The following is a 26,247-nucleotide window of genomic DNA, read 5'->3' on the forward strand; positions in this document are numbered from 1 at the left end:
TGATGTGGCATGGATGAGCCGTGGATAGGGATGGCTGAGTATGGATGGGATGACTGTGTATGGATGGGATGGCTGATGATGGATGGATGAGTATTGCTCAGTATGGCTGGATGGCTGAGCATGGATGGATGAGTATTGCTGAGGATGGATGAGTTTTGCTGAGAATGGATGGATGAGTATTGCTGAGAATGGATGAGTATTGCTAAGTATGGATGGATTCCTGAGTATTGCTGATTATAAATGGGATGGCTGAGGATGGATGGATGAGTCCCCGAATTGTTACAGAACAGCGCTGTGGGCACTACAGATCCAGCCCAGCGCTGCTGCACCCGATCTCTCCCCTCACACTGTACCGATCGGTACAGAGAGGAACCGGACATGACGTCGGTTTGTTTACAAGTGATCGCTCCGTCATTTGACGGAGCGATCACGTGGTAAACAGCCACTGTCAGCGGCCATTTACCGTGTTCCGGTCACAGATACTCCCATGTGCGCGCCCCGGGGGGTGCACGGGAGCGTGATTCTGGAAGGACGTCATAGTAAGCCCTGCCAGAGTTATCGAACCGCGCTGTAGCCATCATTCGGCTATGGCGCGGTCGTTAAGTGGTTAAACAGTTGCTCCAGATTTCATCAGCTTTAGTTTTAGTAATGTAGCACCCTCATGTTTAGGCAGGGTTGCTATCAAATTTAGTTGCCTTGGCCAATTGTTAGATCAATTGGTTCCTCTCTAAATCTGGACTTGTTGCACCCTTTCTCTTTTGTCGCTAGGTGGCACTATGCTGGTAACATTAGATAAGACAGGGGCTTTGCAAGCTCAGACACAAATAGATGGGGTGTCTCAGCCAATGGGCAGGGATGTTCTTTGGTCACTTGGCCTGAAGGTAGAGACTATTGATTTGGGTGGAGTCAGGTGATCGGGGTTCTGTGCCACCTGGACGGCTGGGTGGAAGTGTGTGGTGCTGCCTCGGGCTGCTAGGCCAGAACCCTGAGGCCTATCCCGGGGACATTTGGCTGCTAGACTGCCTGAGACTCTTTCCAGGAGCAGGAGAGCAGCATAGGGTTGGGACTGCCGGCTTGTAGTCCAACCAGAAATAGCGGTTCAGCTGGATGGAGAACCAGTTGTAGTAGTAGTAGTAAGAACATGGCAGGTAGAAGGGGAAGCTGTCGCCACTAAGGGACCATCCACCTCATTACCGGAGACTACTGTAAATAAGCTGAAGCCAGTACCAGAGCAGTCATCTCACCAGCCGGGGACAGTGAAGAAGTGGGAAAACTTCAGCGAGTGCCAAGCCAGGGACCCAGCAGAGAAGCGGGGGTGACTCTTAAGGAAGATACTGAGTGCTAAAAGTGGAAAAGCTCAGGAGATCCAGTGGCTATTGGATCCGAAGTCTAGTGAGAGACTAGGACTTCATTGAGTAAAGACCCACAGTGAGAGATTGTGGAGTAAGAGGAGAACTGTTTGTGTTGCCAATAGTTGAATACAACTACAGTTAGTAACTGCTACAAGATTGTTGCCCTAGGAGACAGCAGTCCTACCTATACAGAAGTGGTGGTTGGTTGGAGGCCTTCATCTGTATACTGTACACACGCATGAACTTTATTGGATTCCCAGTCTTAGTCCATAGGGGTTCAATATTGAGTTGGCCCACCCTTCGCAGCTATAACAGCTTCAACTCTTTTGGGAAGGCCATCCACAAGGTTTTTTTTTTTTTAACAGAAGGAATGTTTATTGAAGTATTTAGACATTATACACGAGATCCTGTCCACAAGGTTTAGGAGTGTGTCTATGGGAATGTTTGACCATTCTTTCAGAAGTGCATTTGTGAGGTCAGGCACTGATGTTGGATGAGAAGGCCTGGCTCGCAGTCTCTGCTCTAATTCATCCCAAAGGTGTTCTATCGGGTTGAGGTCAGGACTCTGTGCAGGTCAATCAAGTTCCTCCACCTCAAACTCACCCATCCATGTCTTTGTGGACCTTGTATGTGCACTGGTCCAACTCATTTATTGGAGGTGGGAATATGGTGTGGGGTTGTTTTTCAGGGGTTGGGCTTGGCCCCTTAGTTCCAGTGAAGGGAACTCTTAAGGCACCCCAAACTCACTCATCCATGTCTTTATGGACCTTGCTTTGTACACTGGTGCACAGTCATGGTGGAACAGGAAAAGGCCATCCCCAAAATGTTCCCACAAAGTTGGGAGCATGAAATTGTCCAAAATGTCTTGGTATGCTGACATCTTAAGAATTCCCCAAGGCCAACCCCCCGAAAAACAACCCCACACCATAATCCCCACTCCAACAAATGATCTAGACCAGTGCACAAAGCAAGGTCCATAAAGACAAGGATGAGCGAGTTTGGGGTGAAGGAACTTGACTGGCCTCAACCCAAAAGAACACTTTTGGGATGAATTAGAGCGGAGACTGCGAGCCAGGCCTTCTCGTTCTACATCAGTGCCTGAACTCACAAATGTGCTTCTGGAAGAATGCTCAAACATTCCCATAGACACACTCCTAAACCTTGTGGACGGCCTTCCCAGAAGAGTTGAAGCTGTTATAGCTGAAAAGGGTGGGCCAACTCAATATTGAACCCTACGGACTAAGACTGTGATGCCATTAAAGTTCACGTGCGTGTAAAGGCAGGCGTCCCAATACATTTGGTAGTGTAGTGTAAGTTGTGCCTGTTTATCTGCAATTTTCTCTCTACATCTGTTCAAAGTCCAGAAGTTATAAAGCTTGTCTGAGCTGTCAGAAAACAGGGGATGGAGAGCTGAAATTACCACAGACCTATAACTAGTAAACCACATCCTTCCAATCTCCAATAGTATCGACAAACCCCTTTATCCTCACCCCTACCCAGAGAATCTTAGGATAATGCAGTTTGGAATATTTATTTTTCTTGAGTATGCATAACTGCTGGCCCAAATTAAAGGGCTCCCACTCTTTCAAATTGGATTTTTTTTTACTTTATCAAGAATGTTAAAGAAAGAATAAGGACCCTCAAATGTGACGAGAAGTGAGAAAGAACTGTAGAAGTCAGATCAGATCTTGCCACTGCCGGGTGATTCAGCCCATCAGACTTCAGCTTTAACCAAAATATCACTTTCAAGTTTTCTAGTATGTTCCCCTTTATAAACCCATTTTAATCATACAGTTGACTGAACAGTTGCTTTATTAGATCATTGTCTTGTGTAAAACTTTTCCCACACTCTCAACATGAAAAAGAGCCCTCCCGAATGTGAATCTTCTGGTGCCCAACCAGACTTCGTTTCCTAGAAAAAGCCTTCCCGCACTCTGAACAGGCAAAGGGCCGCTCCCCAGTGTGAATGCTGCGGTGTCGAAAAAGTATGCTTTGCTGAGTGAAACATTTCCCGCAGTCCGAACAGGAAAAAGGACGTTCGCCCGTGTGAATTCTCTGGTGTCTTATTAGGCTTCCTCTCCTGGAGAAACTTTTCCCGCACTCCAAACATAATAAAAGACCATCCTGAGTGTGAATTTTCTGGTGTTCCACCAGACTACATTTCCTAGTGAAACATTTCCCGCACTCTGAACACGAAAAAGAACCCTTGCCTGCGTGAACGCTCTGGTGTCTAAGAAGTATAATATGTTGAGTAAAACTTTTTCCGCACTCTGCACAGGAATAAGGCCGCTCATCAGTGTGAATTCTATGGTGTAGGATGAGGCTTCTTTTCTCGGTGAAACTTTTCCCGCACTCTGAGCATAAATACGGGCGTTCGTCGGCGTGAATTCTCTGGTGTAGAATAAGTTTCCCTTTACGACTGAAACACTTCCCGCACTCTGAACATGAATAAGTGCATTCACCTGTGTGGCTTTTCTGGTGATTAAGGAGGTTTCCTTTTTGACTGAAACACTTCCCACACTCTGGACATGAATAGGGACCCACAATTGCGTTACTTTTCTTGTGTTTGACAGGTGCTTTGTTCCCACACACTGAACTTGACAATGAACTCGATCCTGTGTGAACTCCATCATTTAAAGGAGATGGATCCATTGTTCTCTCTGGACTTTGAGAATTCAGATAGATATCTGGAGTAAGAGTATTTTCTTCACAATAGTCTGTAGATAAAGTAAGATGTCTCTCTGTGGTATTCCAGACATAGTGCCCATCTGTGAGAAAGCAAGTTTTTTAAAAAGTTATAAATATCCTTCATGTTATTTAATCATATATATTGGATGTAATTATAACTCCAAAATATGAAGACAAACCAGTTAAATCATACAGTACATCCATAAACAGTCTTTGTGCATTAATGACTTTGATTCTGTGAGAATAGAGATGGACCTTTCGTTTGGTGTACAGTATCTCCTCCTCATTTGTTGGGAACATGACGTTATATTGAGGAATGGAGATGGACCTTTCACATGGTGTACAGTATCTCCCCCTCATTTGTTGGGGACATGACATTATATTGAGGAATGGAGATGGACCTTTCATATGGTGTACAGCATCTCCTCCTCATTTGTTGGGAACATGACGTTATATTGAGGAATGGAGATGGACCTTTCATATGGTGTACAGTATCTCCTCCTCATTTGTTGGGGACATGACCTTATATTGAGGAATGGAGATGGACCTTTCATATGGTGTACAGTATCTCCTACTCATTTGTTGTGAACATGACATTCTATTGAGGAATGGAGATGGACCTTTCATATGGTGTACAGTATCTCCTCCTCATTTGTTGAAAACCTGGAGGTTATATTGAGGAATGGAGATGGACCTTTCATATGGTGTACAGTATCTCCTCCTCCTTTGTTGTGAACATAAAGTTATATTGAGGAATGGAGATGAACCTTTCATTTGGTGTACAGTATCTCCTCCTCATTTGTTGACAATATGAAGTTATATTGAGGAATGGAGATGGACCTTTCATATGGTGTACAGTATCTCCTCCTCATTTGTTGGGAACATGACATTATATTGAGGAATGGAGATGGACCATTCATATGGTGTACAGCATCTCCTCCTCATTTGTTGGGAACATGACATTATATTGAGGAATGGAGATGGACCTTCCTCCTCCTCCTCATTTGTTTGGAACATGACATTATATTGAGGAATGGAGTTGGACCTTTCATATGGTGTACAGTATCTCCACCTCATTTGTTGGGAACATGACGTAATATTGAGGAATGGAGATGGACCTTTCATATGGTGTACAGTATCTCCTCCTCATTTGTTGGGAACATGACATTATATTGAGGAATGGAGATGGATCTTTCATATGGTGTACAGTATCTGTTCCTTATTTGTTGGGAACATGACATTATATTGAGGAATGGAGATGGACCTTTCGTATGGTGTACAGTATCTCCACTTCATTTGTTGGGAAATATGCGATGCTGGTGTTCCTACAACATTGATTTTCTTTATGTTGGCAGTTATGGTTTCCCAATCTTTTTGCCTTACCAAAGGATGCCAAGTTCTAAATCTTGGACAGTAACAGAACAAACTGAGTTACAGGAGGAAACAGGGTTTAACCTCCAAACATGGAAAAGAGTACTTTGCTGTAGTGAAAATCAAAAATAGTTTTCTACAAAAATTTTCTTTTGCCGAATCAATTTTTTTTACTGTATTGGATGTTTTATGCACAAAATATACCAATGCCTTCTATTATTTCTAGAAAGAACATGGCAGAACATTGATTCAGGGAGTTATCCAACTGTCATCTTGAATTAGGAAGGCATTCTTTTTTCCTTGTTGGAGCACATTTGGTTAAGCTTTATGTGAGTTTTCTGCTGTTCATCTAGATCAACTGTGGGTTTTGGCATTTTATTTTTTTTTGGTGGGTTGGACTTTATGGACATTTGTCTTTGATTAACCCATGAAGTTATTTAAATACATATACATTTTTATTTTACTTCTATAAAGTAACTGTAAATTGTCTCTGCATTTCGTGTTTATTTACTTACTTGTATCTATATGTAGAGAAGATTCCGAAGATTCCTCCTCTTTAATTTTCACAATCATCTCCCCCTCCTCCATAGACTGCTGATCTCCACTCACCAATGTCTCTTCTTCTTCATCTTTCACCTTAATTTTTAGATCTTTCAGATCTACATCCTAAACCCCAAGATAATATAACAAGGAGCAAAAACAACATTATCCAATTGCTTGAAATACGTTTTTAGGTATATATGTTCACTTTTTACCTACCTTAAGATGGTAAGGGATGGTGTGATCTTCCTGTGTGGAATCCCGGGAATACAGAGGATGGGGCCATCTCTCTGGTGGGTTCCCATTACTGGATCCATCTGTAGGAAACACACACACTGACTGAATACATTGTTTCTATGTGTTTATCAGATGATGGGGATCTAAGTGGACCCTCCATACTGCTCTCTCCTTTACAATAAAGTCTCCTCTTACCCGGAGATGTGAGGGGCGGATGATTCTCCATCATGACATCCTTATAGAGATCTTTGTGTTCTTCTAAATGCTTCTGTTCCTTCATGGAGAAAAAGAGTGTAACATTTTGACCATTACGGAACCTGACACACACAATGATACAGTCACCATCCAGACACATCCCTTGTCTGTTACTGGATAATGTCCCAGAATTCCCAGCACCGCTCACCTCTCCTGTCAGCAGATCAGTGATCTTGTTGGTGACTTCTAGAATCTGCTTGGCACTGGTTACCTCTGTTGTTAAGCAGTGAGATGGAGGCACTTTGATGGGTGATGTCCTGTGAAAACGGCTGCTGGGTGTTAATGGTTCACCAGATATTTTCTTCACTATTTTATAATCCTGTGTAAAGAGAGAAAGTAACAATTGTCACTACAGTCTTCCCAGAATCCTCCTCACCTCTCCAGTCAGATCTGTGGTTCATTAACTATTTATTATTTAGGTTGGATATCATGTGACTCTCCGAACATCCTCCTCACCTCTCCAGTCAGTAGGTAGATGATCTCCAGGGTGAGGTCTAATATCCTCTCAGTCACTTGGCTTTGGTCTTTGTCCATCTTCATTGATGTGCCCATGTGATCTATACAGTCCAAACACAAAGTAAAAATTAGGAGATGGCTATAGATTTTCCAGAGGCTCAATTGAATTACCACATAACACACTAGCTATGGTTCGGCAACACTCCATAAAACAAGGACACCCTTTAGAAATGGGGAAAACCCAGAGTAGAGGATAGTGAAAAATGTAGGGTACAGAATCCATGAAGACGTGTCACATTTTAAGTTGGGGGCACGTAGAAAGGTCTTACTTCCCCTTTTACCATTCAACCTGCCCTGAAGTACTTAACCACTTGCCGACCGCCACACGCCGATATACATCGGCACAATGGCAGCGGTGGGCAAATGGGCGTACCTGTACGTTCCTTTTAATTTTCGGGGCTAGTGGGTGTGCGCCCGCCGCGTACTGCGTGACCGTGCCTGTGGGTCCCACGGACTCAATGTCCGCCGGTGTCCCACGATCGTGTCATGGAGCGGCAGAACAGGGAGATGCCTATGTAAACAAGGCATTTCCCTGTTCTGGCTAGCAACATGACAGAGATCTATTGCTCCTTGTCATCGGGAGCAGTGAACTCTGTCATGTTGTAGTGAGCCCATCCCCCCACAGTTAGAATCACTACCTAGGACACACTTAACCCCTTGATCACCCCCTTCCCTGCCAGTATCATTTACACAGTAATCAGTGCCATTTTATAGCACTGATCGCTGTATAAATGACAATGGTCCCAAAATAGTGTCAGAAGTGTCCGATGTGTCTGCCACAATGTCGCAGTCATGATAAAAATTGCAGATCACTGCCATTACTAATAAAGAAAAAAAATAATGAAAATGCCATAAATCTATGCCCCAATTTGTAGATCCTATAACTTTTGCGCAAACCAAACAATATACGCTTATTGCGATTTTTTTTTTTTTTTATTACCAAAAATATGTAGAAGAATACACATCGGCCTAAACTGAGGACAAAAATAGTTTTTTATATATTTTTTGGGGATATTTATTATAGCAAAAAGTAAAAAATATTGCTTTTTTTCAGAATTGGTGCTCTTTTTTTTTTTTGTTCATAGCGCAAAAAAACAAAAAAAAAAACAGAGCTGATCAAATACCACCAAAAGAATGCTCTATTTGTGGGAAAAAAAGGACATCAATTTTGTTTTGGTGTAACGTCGCACGACCGCGCAATTGTCAGCTAAAGTGACGCAGTGCCGAATCGCAAAAAGTGCTCTGGTCAGGAAGGGGGTAAATCCTTCCGGGGCTGAAGTGGTTAAAGTGGTTCTAAAGGCTGAAGGTTTTTTTTTTTTTACCTTGCATTCTCTGCAGCCGCCCCAGCCCCCCCCCCCCCCCATACTTATCTGAGCTAGATTTTGATCCCACAATGTGCTTTAGATCAACGGCTCTCTCCCTCCTCATTGGCTCAAAGATAGCAATCACAGTCAATGAAAAGGGAGTGGGGCAGAGCCGTTAATGAACACACAGCCAGCTCAGAAGTGAACCTTGCCTGAGAGCCCCCATAGCAAGCGGCTTGCTATGGTGGGCACTCTTTGTGGGGTGGAGCTGAGAAGAAGAGGATTGGGGCTGCTCTGTGCAAAACCATTGCACAGAGCAGGTAAGCATAACATGTTTGTTATTTAAAGAAAAAAGAAGGGTTTACAGCCATTTGAAGGGAGGGAAGGGGTTCTTAGCGGATGAGTGGAGTGGCTTGACGATTGCTAAGAATGTAGCAGAGGAGCTGTGTGCTCTCCCCTTTGGAAATGAGGGTTCTTACCCTTTAATGGAAATCTAGGAATTAGAAGAAGACACGGCACAGCAATTGTGAGTAGCGCACTTCTCGCTCCTTCTACCCCGCTGTTTATTGAAGCACCGTCCTCTAATGGGACTACTACCATCTTCTCAGGCTGCTGAGGTACCAATATCATATTTATGGAGTTGTACTGATCCAATGGTTATGGGTTGTCTGCAGTATCAGGATAGGGTCATCCAGCACCCAGGGCATGGATATAAAACTGCGCCCCCGCCCCCACACTTTTAGCACATGCCATAGAATCATAGCTCCCAACTGTCCCTGATTTCGAGGGACTGTCCCTGATTTGGTGCAATGTCCCTCTTTCCTCCTCATTTGTCCCTCATTTTGGTCCGATCTATATGTATATAAAATGCACTTTTTATCTATTAAAAAGTGTTTTCCAGCACTAAACCTTTCATTCGATTTCTAAATTGCAACATTTGTAAATTCCAAATGCCAATATAAAGGAATAGTAGTGGTAAAAAAAAAAAAGCACTTGTGGGTTTAACCAATCTTGTTTTTCTTTTGTACAATTCTCCTTTAAGGGGGCGTGGCAAGGGGGTGTGTCCTATGCCTGCATACTTTTGCTGATAGGTGTCCCTCATTCCCATCTGAAAAAGTTGGGAGGTATGTAGAATAGGTGTGTCAACCTGTGTTTATTCTTTGTTCCCTTCACTACACCTGGGGCAGCTGCCCCTCCTGCCCACCCCTTGTCCCGGCCCTGGTTGTCTGCACTTATTTCAAATGAGGAGATTAAATGTAACAAGCAGCCTTTGTGTGGTGAATCTGTATGGCCAGCCAATATCTGGGAATAGGCATTTTTAGCATTAGTGCAACCCAGGCTGGTCAAGGCACTGGTGGTGGTTAGGGAACAGAGTCCCCTCCTGGCGGTGAGGGAGGCCCTCCCTCATAAGACATGCATCATGTGACCCGGGCCCCCATGTCTCATGGGTCTTGGGAGTTCAGTTGGACTTTTGGAGGACTAATCTGAACCACAAGTGTAACGCAGGCCCCTGAATGAATTGTGCTTCAGGCATAAGGAGCTTGTTATGGACTCTGGATCAGGGGAATAGAGTGTGAAGGTCTCAAAACGCCATCTAAGTGATGTTGGCAGACAGGCAGATCTGGGAGGGCTTTGGAGGTTCCAGAGTGTGGCCAAAATAGCTCTGTTTAACCACTTAAGGACCGGGCCTATTTTTCAGACTCAGTGTTTACAAGTTAAAATTTTTTTTTTGGTAGGAAATTACTTCAAACCTCCAAACATTATATATTTTTATATACCCTCGATAATAAAATGGCGGTTGTTGCAATGCTTTGTCACACCGTATCTGCGCACCGGTCTTACAAGCGCACTTATTTTGGAAAAAATACACTTTTTTTTAAATTAAAAAAGAAGACAACAGTAAAGTTAGCCCACTTTTTTTTTTTATATTGTGAAAGATGATGTTACGCCGAGTAAATTGATACCCAACATGTCCGCTTCAAAATTGGGCCCGCTCGTGGAATGGCAACAAACTTTTACCCTTAAAAATCTCCATAGGCGACGTTTAAAAATTTCTACAGGTTACCAGTTTTGAGTTACAGAGGAGGTCTAGGGCTCGAATTATTGCTCTAACGATCACAGCGATACCTCACATGTGTGGTCTGAACGCCTTTTTTTTTTTTTTTTTTTTTTATATGCGAGCGCTACTCACGTATGCACTCACTTCTGCACGCGAGCTCGGCGGGACGGGGCACTCTAAATTTTTTTTCTTTATTATTTATTTTACTTTTTATTTTGACACTGTCCTTAAAAAAAAAAAAAAAAAATTGGTCACTTTTATTACTATTACAAGGAATGTAAACATCCCTTGTAATAGAAAAAAAAGCATGACAGGACCTCTTAAATATGAGATCTGGGGTTAAAAGACCTCATATTTTCACTAAAATGCAATTAAAAAAAGTCCCCTTTTAAGAGCTTTGAGTGGAAGTGACGTTTGACGTTGCTTCCGCCAGTTAATGGTATGGAGCCGAGTGGGACCATTTTCCCCTCACTCGGCAGCCAGCCAAACAGGGGAGAGGACCCGATCGTCTAGGCCGCTACCGGCTGGTCCAATAAGCGGCGGAAACCACTGGAGCGTGGCGGGTGGGGGCCCTCTCCCGCCAACGATAAATGTGATCTCGCGGCGAATCCGCCACTGAGACCACTTTTATCTGAAAGCTGATCGCCCGTTGAAGAAGAGGATACTGGGGCTTGTGGCAGCTATCTGCTGCCATAACAGTATCCCGCTTCAAAACTGCCGACGTATAACGACGGCGGGTGGTCGGCAAGTGGTTAATGGTAGGGCCCCAGCAGCAGGGTTTAGCCCCATGGTACTGTTTAGTGATTACTTACTTATGGCCATATGTAGAGAAGATTCCTCCTGTTTACTTTCCATAATCATCTTTCCCTCCTCCATAGACTGCTGATCTCCACTCACCAACATCTCTTCTTCCACTTTAACCTCAACTTTGATGTCTTTCAGTTCTTCACCCTAAACCCCAAAAATGACAGAATATAGTCATAAAAAAAGCTTTGACACCTTATAAGTAGGAACCTGACACACACAATGATACAGTCACCATCCAGACACATCCCTTGTCTGTTACTGGATGATGTCCCAGAATTCCCAGCACCGCTCACCTCTCCTGTCAGGAGATCAATGATCTTTTGAGTGACTTCTAGAATCTTCTTGGCACTGGTTACCTCTGTTGTCAGGCAGTGAGGTGGAGTCACTGTGATGGGTGATGTCCTGTGAAGACGGCTGCTGGGTGTTAATGGATCACCAGGTATTTTCCTCACTACTTTATAATCCTGTGTAAAGAGAGAAAATAACAAATTATCGCTAGACTTCCCAGAATCCTCCTCACCTCTCAGTTCTGGTCAGGTCTGTGTTTCATTAATAGAGATAAGAGTGATGTCATGTGACCTCCCAGAATCCTCCTCACCTCTCCGGTCAGGTCAGTGTTTCATTAACAGAGATAAGAATGTCATGTGACCTCCCAGAATCCTCCTCACCTCTCCGGTCAGCAGATAGATGATCTCCAGGGTGAGGTCTAATATTCTCTCTCTCACATGGCTTTGGTCTTTCTCCATGCTCACTGATGTGGTCATGTAATTTATACAGTCCAAACACAAGAAAAAAACGGGGAGCTGGAAATGGATTTTCAATGGGTCAGTTGAATTATCACATGGCGCTCCAGCTGCGGTTCGGCCGCACTCCACAAACGGGGACACCCCTTTTAAGACAGGGGAAAACCAAGAGTTGAGAATTCAAGTACATACAGTTCAATGAGAGCACCAACCAAATTTTTACTGATGGATCTAGGTCATAGCAGAAAAACCAACACATTTTGGAGGCCAGACTCCCCCTTCATCAGGGCAACAAAACAAATGCAAACATGTATATATCATAAATATAAAAATAAACATGCAAATAAAAATTATATACTGTATACAAAACTCAAGTTCGCAGATGACTTATTGTTGTACGTCACAAACCCCCACACGACCATGCCCCTCTCATTTATGGCTTAGTAACTTTAAAGTCAACTATTCTGAATCTTGGATCTTATGTATTTCCTTACTCCACCAAAATGTTCCTTTCAAAAGAATGCACCCTATCAGGACCTGGATCTGAACTCAGGACCTCTGTTATGTCTGACAGTAACTCTTCTTGCTGAGCCACCTGACATGCTGGACAGCTCCCTGCCTGATCCAGTAGACAATCTTGTCTTGAACCTTGAATGCTTTGCTCCTCCATTTTAACTTCCTATTTATGCCATGTCTTTGGACTTTCTGTTTGCCAGATTATTAGGCTTTCTCCAGCCAATTTCTTATTCTTTTCACTGCAGCGGTTGTCCTTGTGTTCGCTACTAGTAGTTACCAACCTTTGACTTGTTCCTTGACTACGCTTCTGCTAGATCCCAACCTGCAACCACTCGTTACTGACCATTGGCTTGTTCCTTGACTAAGCTTTCGCTTGAACCCAAACTGCAACCACTTGTTACGACCTTTGGCTTGTTCCTTGACTACGCTTCTGCTTGATCTCAACTTGCAACCACTTGTTACCAACCTTGGCTTGTTTACTGACTAAGCTTCTGCTTGACCCCTTCTTGCTATATCTGCTACTGGACCCCAGCTTGCTCACCTTCTGGTGGGGCAATCCTGAGGACCACGACACAGTACTAACATGCAGAAAAACCCATCTTTACCATCTGGAGCCTCGGGAGAGCCCATGTAATCAGCCAGGGTGACCTGCCGATGTACTTTTCCTGCTGGTCTCTCTACTGCTATAGCTACTGGTCTCTGAGCCTGACCCCTGATCATGACACACCCACTCACTGAAATACCTTGGTATTCAAGCCACAGCAGACCTCTTCTAACTTTACTTCCTGAACTAAGTCCCACTTCTCTGAAATAAAACGCTCATACCACCATGGCCTCTACTCATGGTTTGGAAGAATCTATACTTTAAAATTTAACATTTTCCCACGTTTCTTATACACTTTAATACTATTCCCATAGTGACCCCCCCTGCTCATTCCACCAGACCCTACAGAGAAAACTCACTAAATTGATTTTGGGTTTGCTCCACCCACGCCTTCTCAGACAATCCTCTCCCTTCCTAAGTTCAGGGGTGTAGCTGGTGCTCCCAATTTATCATTATACCATGCTGCAAATCCTCACAGCACTAATAGACTGATTTTATTTTCTAATCTCTCAAATAATGTCTTCAAACTGAACAGGACCTCTCCCCCTGTGACGTAAAGGCCCTCGCCTGGATTAACCAGAAATTCAGAAAATTGCAGCCTACTCCCAAGCCCTCACCCACCATCTTCATAAGCTTTGGGACAAATTTTCCTCTCAGCTGTAGTTCTCACACAGGTATGGATCTATGACCCCTCTATTTGGGAGTCCAGCGTTCTCCCTGTCCTTAACTCAATGCCACTTCTTAGTCTGGGACAGGAAAAATGGTTGTTGCCTCTCTAAGATCACACGACAGGGCAATCTCTCACCTCGTCATGACCTTCTACCATGCTCTACCCTGTTGACAAAGCAACGGTTGGAATGTCAGCAGCTCAACTTTTTTTGTCCTCCCTTCTTCACCACCAACCCCATTTGAAAATTTTCTTCAAGACTTCCACCTGAGTCAAATCCATTTCACTACTCTACTCTTTCCCTCTTGTCCTGCACTCATCCCTCTCTTCCTAAATATATGGACCAATAGTCATGCAAACTTGGTGGCACCTTATTCTCTGCAAAACAAAGCTTTTATGCTAACGCACAAACTCTCTTTAGCAAGTAAGGCCCATGAAACTAATGTCAACATCTTTTCTAGATGGCACAGATGTTCCAGCATACTCCACACCATCTAACCCTCAGTCCATGACCTTTGTTGGTGATGCTACAGTCACCCCCGCACTATGTCTCATTTATAGTGGCCCTGTGCTCCTATTAAGAAATTCTGGGATACAATCTTGGATCTCTACACCAAGACCACTGGCACCATTGTCCCCAATCAGCCCAACATTGTCCTGGACCTACAGCAACTTGAATAATTCCCCACACTCGATTTCATATGTATGCCCATATGTGCCTATGCAGATGACTATATATCCTAGGAGGCATGGTTATATTTAATGGCAAGGCACCACACTATAATTCATACAATGTGATAAATGGTTCTATATTTAGGATGTATCCGGTCTATAAACCAGAGGCTATGGATGGACAGTTGGATAAATGGTTCTATATTTAGGATGTATCCGGTCTATAAACCAGAGGCTCTGGATGGACAGTTGGATAAATGGTTCTATATTTAGGATGTATCTGGTCTATAAACCAGAGGCTCTGGATGGACAGTTGGATAAATGGTTCTATATTTAGGATGTATCTGGTCTATAAACCAGAGGCTCTGGATGGACAGTTGGATAAATGGTTCTATATTTAGGATGTATCTGGTCTATAAACCAGAGGCTCTGGATGGACAGTTGGATAAATGGCTCTATATTTAGGATGTATCTGGACTATAAACCAGAGGCTCTGGATGGACAGTTGGATAAATGATTCTATATTTAGGATGTATCCGGTCTATAAACCAGAGGCTCTATATTTAGGGTGTACTTTTGTAAATATTATAATACGCTAAATTAAGTATGTAACAATAGCTGCTGGAGGTAACAGACATCACAGTGACTATGGAGTAAGAGGACGGACATGACAGGGGGTTTACTGGGTGTAAATATAAAATAATATCTTATTACCTCCTCTGCTGCCAGTTCCAGCAATGTCTCCTCTCTAGCCTAGCCAGCTGACCTATCACCCAGAACTTCCTGTTTATGCCAGACATCACTTCCTGTCTGTCTCTGACATCACTTCCTGTGGGTGCTTTCTATGTACTGCCAGTGAAATCCCCACCTTGTAAAGGTGTATAAAAACTGCAGCCTACTTATGTTTTAACCTCCCTGGCGGTATGATTATTTCAGATTTTAGGTGCTAAAAGCGGTACAATTATTTTGCATGGAAATTTGGCGTTTTATATTGTAGGTCTGTAATTCTTAACAATAACACACTTAAATCTGTCCAAACAAGAGTCTAGTAGATAGGTATAATAAAGTTTGAAACACAAAAACATAAATTTTAATATAATAAATAAAAATAAATAATTAAAAAATAAAAATAAAAAATAATAATAAAATAAATTTCCCCACGATTCACTATCGCTCAATTCTGCAAGTGTTCTAATTTACTATCGCTGTTTTCTAGCTGGTCTAAAGCCACTTTTGACATAAAGGGACACTTTTTGGTTGCTGTGGACAATCTCCAGTTTCCAGGCAGAAAGAACAGTATATATAACATAAAACTGCATGCAGGGCATAGGACAAAGCACTGGGGACAAAAGGGATGTGAAATCATTTCATACAGTACTGTAATCTGTAAGATTACAGTACTGTATGTGTTATGATTTTTACATTTTTTGAATTTGCCGCCAGGCTCCGCCCCCGTGCGTCGCAACGCTCGCAGGGAACGGAGCCTGGCACAGAGAGGCTTCGGGAGGAGGACGGAGCCCACGGACACTGCGGGGGACATCGCAGGAACCCGGGGACAAGGTAAGTGTACCGCTCCAGGATCCTGCAATGTAATCCCGAGTGTGGCTCGGGGTTACCGCTAATGGTGCTGAATTTTAACCCCGAGCCACACTCGGGAAAACCGCCAGGGAGGCTACAAGAGAAGTGTGGCCGAAGCTTTTTTCCATACTTCTCTTCTGGGTCACAGCCTGGTGCTCCTTGAATGCCAGGTCACAGCTTTGCAGGTGGTACAGACCAAAGCCTTAGAGAATGCTGCCCATTACATAATCTCTCTAGTTGAGTGTGTCTGTACCTCCTCTGGTCCGTGAAGCTCCCTCATTATTTGTGATTTCTTAAGGTGCTTCACTAGCCTATAAGTTATGGTTCATTGTGAGGCCAATTTCTCTTTCGTGATCCCTAAGAACAGCTGTATCAATACGATTGAGGTTGATAAAGGTAGGGTTGCCACCTCATCCCTTTAAAACCGAACACATATTAATTACACGGGTTCTGTGGCTGATTAAGATGGTAATTAAACTCACTTGGTGCCTTATCTGCATTAAATTAGCCTCAGAACCTGTGTAATTCATATGTGTTCGGGTTTAAAGGGATGATGAGGTGGCAAGCCTAGTCACAGGAGTGCACTTGCTTTTGCCCGCTATCAGCTGACGCCACAGAGCCACACTATATGGGCACCATAGGCTCTGGAAGGATCCTGACCGTTATGTATGGGATCAACCCAGCTGCCAGATTGACAGCTGGCTCCGGCTCTGATGTCTGAGATCTCAATTCGGTGCTCCGGTGAAAGCCGGAGGAGCAGAGCAGAAACTGTTTTCAGGGCTGAGAGAGAACTGAGTGATCAGAGGTCATGTGATCGCTTAGTTCTCGGGCTTTGAGCCAATGTGGTACAGCTACAGCATCAGACTGATGCTGCAGCGAGGTGAATGTGTATGTTGTTTTGTTACAAAGTCCAAATTTCTTTAACTGTTTATAGCACCTGCTTCATGGTCCATTCTTCTGTTATGTTGGATTCTTTATGGTAGAGAGTGACTTTTCCCGGGAGCCACACAAATCAAGACATCAAAACATGAACATCTGCCAAGTTTGAGAACCGATTTACCCAGCTCATCGATCGAACTCTGATCAACCCTCGGACATTAATTGCAAGTATTCTTCCTCCTCAATTCTACCTTACTTTGTGGCCGGGAATTGTCTTTATCTCTTTGAAACCTATTTTTCTGTAAATATTTTGTGTGCATCAATTTTGAACTTTTCATTATTAAACCCTTGTGTTGGAAAGTGTTAACCTTGTCTCTAAAGCTCTTAATGCAAGCTATAAACAAACCTGCCTTTTGAAGAGCGCTACTGTTGTAGAGTAAGGCCTCTGAGTAGACCTGTATGTGGTGGCAGTGTGTGTGTGTTACAGACGCTTATTCTGAAATCATAATTGGTATTGCTAAATTGTGGGAGTTCTGACTCTCCCGTAAATCAAAGGTCGGTGGTGGCAGTTAAAGGGTTAATTGCATAATTGGCCCAGTGACAATCACTCTCAGGCTGCTGGCACCTAGATTGTAATCCCGCAAGCTGGAAAATCTTTGTTCCGGGCGCAGTTGAGAGTGGCATTGTTACGTAAGTGACAGCAGGGCCGATCCTAGGGTCACAGACGCCTGGGTGCAGAAATATTTCTGGCGCCCCCACATGGGCGTGGTCATCTTACCAACTCCTCCCCTTTACAAATGTTTCTATGGCAACGACTCAAACACCGAGATGCTCCCCTAAGAAGTCTTTGTTACCCTGGGATCCTCCCATGATCTTTTAACAATAAAGAAAATACAGGAAGAGCGTACACTAATGAGACCTGGAGGGGAGTCTCTCTGATGCACACAGAGAGGGCTTCTGTTAGAAAGAGCCCCCAGACATAGTACAGGAGATGATCAGAGACTGCAGACATAGTACAGGAGATGATCAGAGACTGCAGACATAGTACAGGAAATGGTCAGAGACTGCAGACATGATACAAGAGACGGTCAGAGACTGCAGACATAGTACAGGAGATGCTCAGAGACTGCAGACATGATACAAGAGATGGTCAGAGACTGCAGACATGATACAAGAGATGCTCAGAGACTGCAGACATAGTACAGGAGATGATCACAGACTGCAGACATAGTACAGGAGATGGTCGGAGACTGCAGATATAATACAGGAGATGGTCAGAGACTGCAGACATACTACAGGAGACAGTCAGAGACTGCAGACATACTACAGGAGACAGTCAGAGACTGCAGACATACTACAGGAGACAGTCAGAGACTGCAGACATACTACAGGAGACAGTCAGAGACTGCAGACATAGTACAGGAGACGGTCAGAGACTGCAGATATAGTACAGGAGATGATCAGAGACTGCAGACATGGTACAGGAGATGGTCAGGGACTGCAGTTCCTATGAATGTTAGTAGATAATTGCCGATCGGCCCTCTCACCTGACCTAGCTATACAGCAATGGTTCCTCTGATCAGGAGTCAGCTCACTCTGAATTGCCCATGGCGACTCCGCTGGGTAGCACCCAGATCTGTATTCCTGCAATGACTCCATTCCTTTCTCCACCAGGGATGGCGCTAGGCTGTGTGGCTTTCCTTCTGGTGGCGCAGGGCAGTGGGGTTCTCTCTCTGTTGGTGTTCTCTCAGCACTGTCCTCTCCCTTTGGAGTCCTGGGTACACTTCCCTGAAAGCTTTCCCGGGCTCCTGTGTTTCTCTCTCTCTCCCATTCAGCTGAGCATGCTGTGTGAGCTGCAGTTTCCGTGTTACAGTGGGGCTGCCAGTCCTCGGGACTATATGTCCCACAATCCTCTTCTCTGCTCCTTTTATCTATTCTATTTCTTCTCTGGCTGATATGAAGGCGGGGGAAGAAACATAGCGGGCAGGCGGGAAAAGTGTCAACTTTTCCTGTTTAAGAGCGGACAGGAGGTTTGAGCCATTATTGGACACCACCATTCCTGGCTCCAGCTGGCGTGGTGTGAACCACTTCTGGGCCTGTCTCTGCAGAGCTGCAAGAATCTCTGCTCCAGTGTGGTTCCTGTCCCCTAAACACAACAGCTGAAGCACTGCATGGCACCTTTTAGCCTGACTCTGGGAATGGCCCTTTGAACACTTAGGGGGTACCTGATGTTCATTAACTTTCTCGGACTACCATTGTGATTGTTTTTCTCCCCTGCTGGTCTGTCCATTGTGGCTCATATGGGCGCCATCTGGTGGCAGGTCTTTGGTTACCATGCGGCCGCCCAGCGTCACACCACCTCATCCTGTGGTGTTGTGGCGCATACAGTGGCCGGCGCGGGTGTTCTCCCCTCCCCATGCTGGCCATTGTTGCTCCGTGTTGCATGCGCCCCTCCTCTTGGTAGGCGCGCCGTCTGTGTCTCTGATGGCGCTCCTGGCCAGGTGGCGCGCATGCGCACTGGGAGCTTTCGGTCGGTCCGGATGACGTCATGTCGGCTTTGCCGATTGGTTGACTATGGGCGGGACGTGCACACAAATAGGACTGTGTCCTGTCACTATGTACAACCCGCTCCAGCAGACGGACGGCACCACACGCTGTTACCTCTACCCCCATGGGACCCAGGTACCTTTACCCTGATTTAGGCACTGGCCTCACTAGGTTAGTGGCCACCTTTTTTATTTAGGCATATTTCTTCATTGCTGGTTCCCCTCCCCTCCCCCTTCTGTATTTTAGGTGTATGCAGTTTTCACTTTAGGAGTATTCCCTTTGATACCTTGGCTTTTGTACCTACACAACTGCTTGTGATTTTTGAGCCTTTCGTATGTATCCAGACTTACCTATACGAGCCCTGCGAGGATTTATTGTTCATTTGGTTTATATATCTCTTTAAACAACCCAGCCGTTGGTGAGTTAGTTACGCCATACTCCTACAATTTAAAAAAGACTTGTCTATCATTGTTTATTGAATTTAGTTTTATATCTCTCTGTAGGTTACATTACTAATCCATACACCCTCATTCAACCATACATGTGGTGCTAAACTGTACCGTGCGTTTTCTCTTACATCTGCGGGTTATTTTAGCTTATATGATCATAGACTTATCTACTCAGTAAGTACATAGTTTGTCCTCCCTCCCCTCTCTTTATCTCTTTTCCCCTTCCCCATTTCCCTTCTCTTCCCTTTCCCCTCCCCCCTCTTTCCGCCTCCCCCTTCTTTTCTTTTCCTATAACCTCTGTTTTTGTCTCTATATTTGGTCCGTAGATGGACTATAAATTTCTCTACCGTGATACACCTTTCAGATACAGTATAGTACTATGTTCTGCATGGTGACTTTTCATTGCCCCCTTTGGTGTCCTATCCTTTGCCGCATTGGTCTGACCAGCATGGATTTCTTGAACCATAGTATTCTGCATTGTCTTGTATGTCGGATTTTATGGATTTATATACTAATTATACGTTATGTATTTTGGTAGCCACAACACATTTTCTGCTCCTGAAGAAGCGTGAAGACACGCGCAACATGTTGAGCCCTTGTGTGATATGAATTAACCGTTCGTTGATCTGCTATCCAGCCATCTTCTCGGACCTGTTGCTACTCTGGATGGTTATCCCCATGTCCGATTTATTACGTATCTAGATGGTTTTGTATAGCAACTGTTTCACTAAAAATCTTGATGTATACATGGGATCTGTGGTTTTTAATTGCTGTTCTACTTATATGTTTTTTTCAATAAATTATTTTTGTTATATATACTTGTTGTTACTGTGCCTACAAAGTCCCCTTTCTTCCATTTGCTAATACAGTTATAGGACGTGGCACTTTTATATTGTTTATGTATCCACAGTACCACTCTGTGTTATGATACATCTCCATTTTTGCAAGTATAAACCCCCCCCCTCAGTACAGACCTTCCTCAGTACAGACCTCCCTCCATCAGTATAGACCCCCCCGGACAAACCACCCCCTCCATTAGTACAGACATGGCACATGTGTCAACTTTTCCTGTCTAAGAGCAGACAGGAGGTTTGAGCCATTATTGGACACCACCATTCCTGGCTCTAGCTGGCGTGGTGTGAACCACCTCTGGGCCTGTCCCTGCAGAGGTGCAAGAATCTCTGCTCCGGTATGGTTCTTGTCCCCTAAACACAACAGCTGAAGCACTGCATGTAACCTTTTAGCCTTACTCTGGGAATGGCCCTTTGAACACTTAGGGGGTACCTGATGTTCATAGGACAATTCTGCATATGAAGGCATGGAGGTGGCAGAGGAGGAGGAGGGGGTAGAGCACACAGGTCTGGCATCATCACCACCAGCTGTATGGAGACGTGGGGGCACAACAAGCTGCAGCACCAAGGCCTGTCCTGCATCCTTTCGAGTTGCAAGCAGCGTTACCCAGTGTGCTGTTAACGAAATATATCGTCCCTGTCTATGCTTGCTTGAACCACGTGTCCGCAGTAAGGTGTATTTTACGGCTGACTGCCTAGCACCAACAATGCCAGAACATTCCCTTCCACGTGATGGTAGAGAGATGGAACGACAAGACGTGAAAATTAATAGCGACTGGGAACCTGCCATTGTGGTACAGCACATTGTGCGAATTCACGAACGGGGTCCGAATCCACCAGGCTGAAAGGCAGTAGTTGGAGAGCCAACAGCTTTGACAAGCTTGCATTCAGATGCTGGGCATGTGGGTGGCAGGGAGTGTTTTATTTTTTTCCACTGCAGCAGATGGGGCAGAGATATTGGCAGAGATATTTTCCGGCTACAGTCTACAGCTGGTGGTGTGCTGCTAGGACCTGGGACACCCTGTGCTATACCATCATCCCTGTCAATGGAGGCTGCTGAAAGGTAATGACTCGGTATTGCAGGGGCAGACTGAAGTGGGTAAGGAGGAGGAGGGACAGATTTGTGCCCCTTTTGTGTGACTTTTAGGTGCCCTTGCCAACGGGCTGAGTGGTTGGACATTAAATGCCTTGTTAAGCATGTGGTATCCAAATGGTTAGTGTTTTTGCCACGTTTGATGTGCCTGAGACACAGTTTGGAGATAGCAACAGTGCGATCTGCTGCAGATGTGCTGAAAAGGCCCAGACAGCTGAGCTTTGGGGAGTGGGCTGGGAGATAACACCTGCAGATGTGATGGAATAGGGTGGCTGCTCTCTACTCTTTCTTGATGTCGGCCTCCTTGGGGTTGTGCCACCTCACCTTCAGTTTCCTCCTCTGCTCTATCTGGCACCCAAGTCGCATCAGTAACATCATCATCATGATCATCTCCATCTCCTCCATCTTCATCATGACCACTGGAGACAACTTGGCAATACGCTGCGGCTTGGGGAACATGAATGCCAATTTGTCTACCAGTCATCCTCAACCTCAGAACCAACATCTGAATCCAGTAATGGCTGGGCATCATCAAGGGGCAAGTGGCTGACGCTGTGGTTAAATAACTCAGCTGACTCCTCAATGGCTGATGTTGGGGCTATGGCAGGAATAGATGTGGACAAGGAGGCAGGTTTATCCACTCTGGCAACTGCAGGGGACTTCACACTTGTCTCTGCTTGCGTGACAGATGATGAGAAGGATGAGGAAGGTTTAGTAAGCCAGTCCACCACCTCCTCTGCATGCTGTGGCTGGATAGCATGGGCAAACTCACTAAACAGAGGAAATTATATCCTGCCTGAGGACTGACCACCACGTCCACCTTTGTCTGTTGACACATTTGTTGCTGGCCCCCTTACAGTGCCAAGGGAACGTCTGCATCTCCTTGTTGTCATCCCAGACATTATTGGGAGGGAGGGGGCGGTGCTTATAAGCAAATGTAAAGAAGAAGTTGAAATCTGTACGTAGATGCACTTTAATCAATGTAAAGAGGTGTTTGGTGCACTTTAATTTGAGTACTCACACTACACAAACACACTCCATGGATACACTATAATATACTACAATATAATGCGCCAGAACTATATGGCGTTAAACTGGCAGTAACGCACACAGAACTAAATAACGTTAAACTGGCAGTAACGCATGCAAAAATATATGGCGTTAAACTGGCAGTAACCCACACAAAACGATATGGCGGCCCGAACTTACACTTGGACCGAACCGTTCGCCCATCCCTATTAGTCACCCCTATTCTTAAAAAGCCCTCACTAGACCCCATAAATCTTAACAACCTACTCCCTATCTCCTTGCTCCCCCTTTTATCCAAACTACTTGAACATCTGGTCTACAACCGACTGAATGACCACCTCACCAAGAAAAACCGTCTTGACCCCCTTCAGTCTGGATTCCGCCCTCAACACTCCACTGAAACTGCTTTCCTAAAACTCACAAACGATCTATTAACAGCTAAATCCAATGGACTCTATTCTGTACTCCTACTATTAAGACCTCTCTGCTGCCTTTGACACAGTGGACCACCCCCTCCTCCTAAAAAAACTCTATGCCTTTGGTCCCCATGACTGTATTCTTCGCTGGTTCTCATCCTACTTATCCAATCGCACCTTTAGTGTCACTTACAACTCTACTGCCGCCTCTCCTCTCCCTTTCTCTGTTGGGGTCCCCCAAGGTTCTCTTCTTGGACCTCTCCTATTCTCCATCTACACCACCTCCCTGGGTCAGGTAATAGCCTCCCATGGCTTCCAATACCATCTCTATGCTGACGACAGCCAAATCTATCTCTCTACCCCTCAGCTCACTCCTTCAGTCTCCTCACGTATAACTAACTTACTAACAGAAATGTCAGCCTGGATGTGACACCACTTCCTCAAACTTAATCTATCCAAAACTGAACTCATGATTTTTCCTCCCCCACGTGCCTCTTCCCCTGATCTCTCTGTCAAAATCAATAGCACTAATATCAGCCCGTTCCCGCATGCTAAGGTTCTACGTGTAACCCTGGACTCTAAAACTATCCTTTCAGCCCCACATCCAAACACTTTCCAAATCTTGCCATCTCATCCTCCGCAACAACTCCAAAATACGCCCCTTTCTAACCAATGACACAACAAACCTCTTAATTCAGTCCCTGGTCATCTCCCACCTCAACTACTGCAACTCCCTCCTCACAGGGTTACCTTTACACAAGCTATCCCCCTTCAGTCCATCATGAATGCTGCTGCCAGGCTCATCCACCATACCAACCGCACAGTGTCTGCTACCCCTCTCTGTCAATCCCTCCACTGGCTGCCACTCACCCAACTAATTAAATTCAAAATTCTAATAACAACTTACAAAGCCATCCAAAACTCTGACCCAGCTACATCAGTAACTTAGTCTCAAAACACCAACCTACTCGTTCCCTTCGTTCCACCCATGACCTCCTGTTCTCTAGTTCCCTCATCCCCTCCTCCCATGCTCACCCCCAGGACTTTTCCTGAGCCTCTCCCATCCTCTGGAACTCCCTACCCCAATCTGTCTAACTATCTCCTACTCTGCTTGCTTTTGAATTGAATTGTAACTGTACTGTCTGCCCTCATGTTGTAACTGTTGGCGCTATAAAAATCCTGTATTATTATTATTATAAGACCTGCTGTATGATAGTGAATGGTAGTCTCAGCCTGGACCCCCACCAGGCCATGCCCCCAACACATTTCACTTCACCCACCACTGTCTAACTCAATCAAATAAGCTCCGGTGGGCAGAGTTAAACGCACTGGGGGGCGTGGCCTGGCAGAGGTCCAGGCTGAGACTGCCATTCACTATTATACAGTGGGTCTAGACTTGATGTGTGTCTCCCGGGACACCTAGTCACTCGCTACCATTGCCTGGAGCATAGATGAGCCGGCCAGCACTCACAGCGGCGGGCACAGGACTTCATTCTCATACAGCCTGTGCGGCTCACACACATATCCTTGGTTGTATTCTTTATGATGTGCGTATATTATAGCTGCGTTAAAATAAACAATAAAAACATAAAATGATAGCATGAAAAGCAATAATATTTCAGAGCATATTAAAAATGGTTGTAAACCTCACATATGAAATATGAACAAAGTATATCCCTCTATAGTGTGTACTTGTCTCGGTCCAGAGCACTAAGTGCGAGGACTTCTGTGTATTACCTAAGGGTATCACTTCACAAGGTATATATGTAAGGGTTTACAACCACTTTAAAAAATAACTATACCTAAAGGAAAAACAAAACTGTCTGGACTGGACGGCAGCAGTAGGAAAGTGGTGGAGGCCATGTTTGTACATCCTGCACAGGACAGTTGGAGGCTGTCTTCATCACACGGACACTGTGGATCTTTGCTGCCTAGCTGGTTGCAGCGACATATAAACTAGCGGATCTGCATCACTGCACTGAAGATCATTATATTGAGACCGCATCTGTTCCTCCTTGCTCTGGGACTTTCACTGTACACCGCGCATCTGTTGCTGTTCTACCGTGCGGACAGCCTGCTGGGTGGCTATTCATCATCTCCCTAGTGACACTCAAGAGCCTGCTCAACACACTCCGTTTCCTTGGGGGCTGTGGATGTCCAAGCTCTTTCTGTCACCCAACTGTTTAGAGACACCGCAACATCTTTACACATCATCCACAGAGAAGTCTTTGCTGTAAGCAGTTCAGTCGTTTATCTGTTTAACCACTTGCCGACCGCGCTATAGCAAAAGAACAGCTACAGCGTGGTCGGCCAGTTCTGGGAGGGTGCCATATGACGTCCTCCCGTAATCGCGCCCACAGCGGCGCGCTCTGTGATTGCTGTATCTTATGTATACCGATTTAACCGCTTCCATCCCCGGCCAATTCTGGCATTTCTCTGTAAAAAAAATTTTTTTTTTTTCTAGAATATTTCTCAGAGCCCCCAAACATATATATATATATATATATATATATATATATATATATATATATATATATATACATATACACATACACATATACATACACACATAAAAAATTGCAACGGCCGCCATCTTATTCCCTAGGGTCTCTGCTTAAAAAATAAATAAATATAATATATTATATAATATATATTTTATATATATATATATATATATATATATATAATTTATTTATTTTATTTTTTAAGCAGAGACCCTAGGGAATAAGATGGCGGTCGTTGCAAATTTTTATGTCACATGGTATTTGGCGCAGCAATTTTTCAAACGTTCTTTTTAAAAAAAACACTTGATGAATTAAAAAAAACAAAAAAAACACTAAAGTTAGCCCACTTTTTTTTTATACTGTGAAAGATCTTGTTACACCGAGTAAGTAGATGCCTAACGTGTCACGCTATTAAATTGCGCACGCTCGTGGAATGGCGCCAAACTTCAGTACTTAAAAATCTCCATAGGCGACGCTTTAAAAAAAAAAATACAGGTTACATTTAGAGTTACAGAGGAAGGTCTAGTGCTATTGTTAATACTCTAACTCAAATGTTCGCCGTGATACCCC

At 44.5% G+C, this 26,247-nt stretch overlaps 1 pseudogene; it reads right to left on the reverse strand.

The window, feature by feature from the left end:
* Window positions 1–2,589: 2,589 nt before the first annotated feature.
* On the reverse strand, window positions 2,590–12,022 carry LOC141104584 (uncharacterized; annotated as a pseudogene).
* Window positions 12,023–26,247: the final 14,225 nt, after the last annotated feature.

The sequence above is a fragment of the Aquarana catesbeiana genome, linkage group LG08 (assembly GCF_042186555.1).
Source record: "Aquarana catesbeiana isolate 2022-GZ linkage group LG08, ASM4218655v1, whole genome shotgun sequence".
NCBI classification, from domain to species: domain Eukaryota; kingdom Metazoa; phylum Chordata; class Amphibia; order Anura; family Ranidae; genus Aquarana; species Aquarana catesbeiana.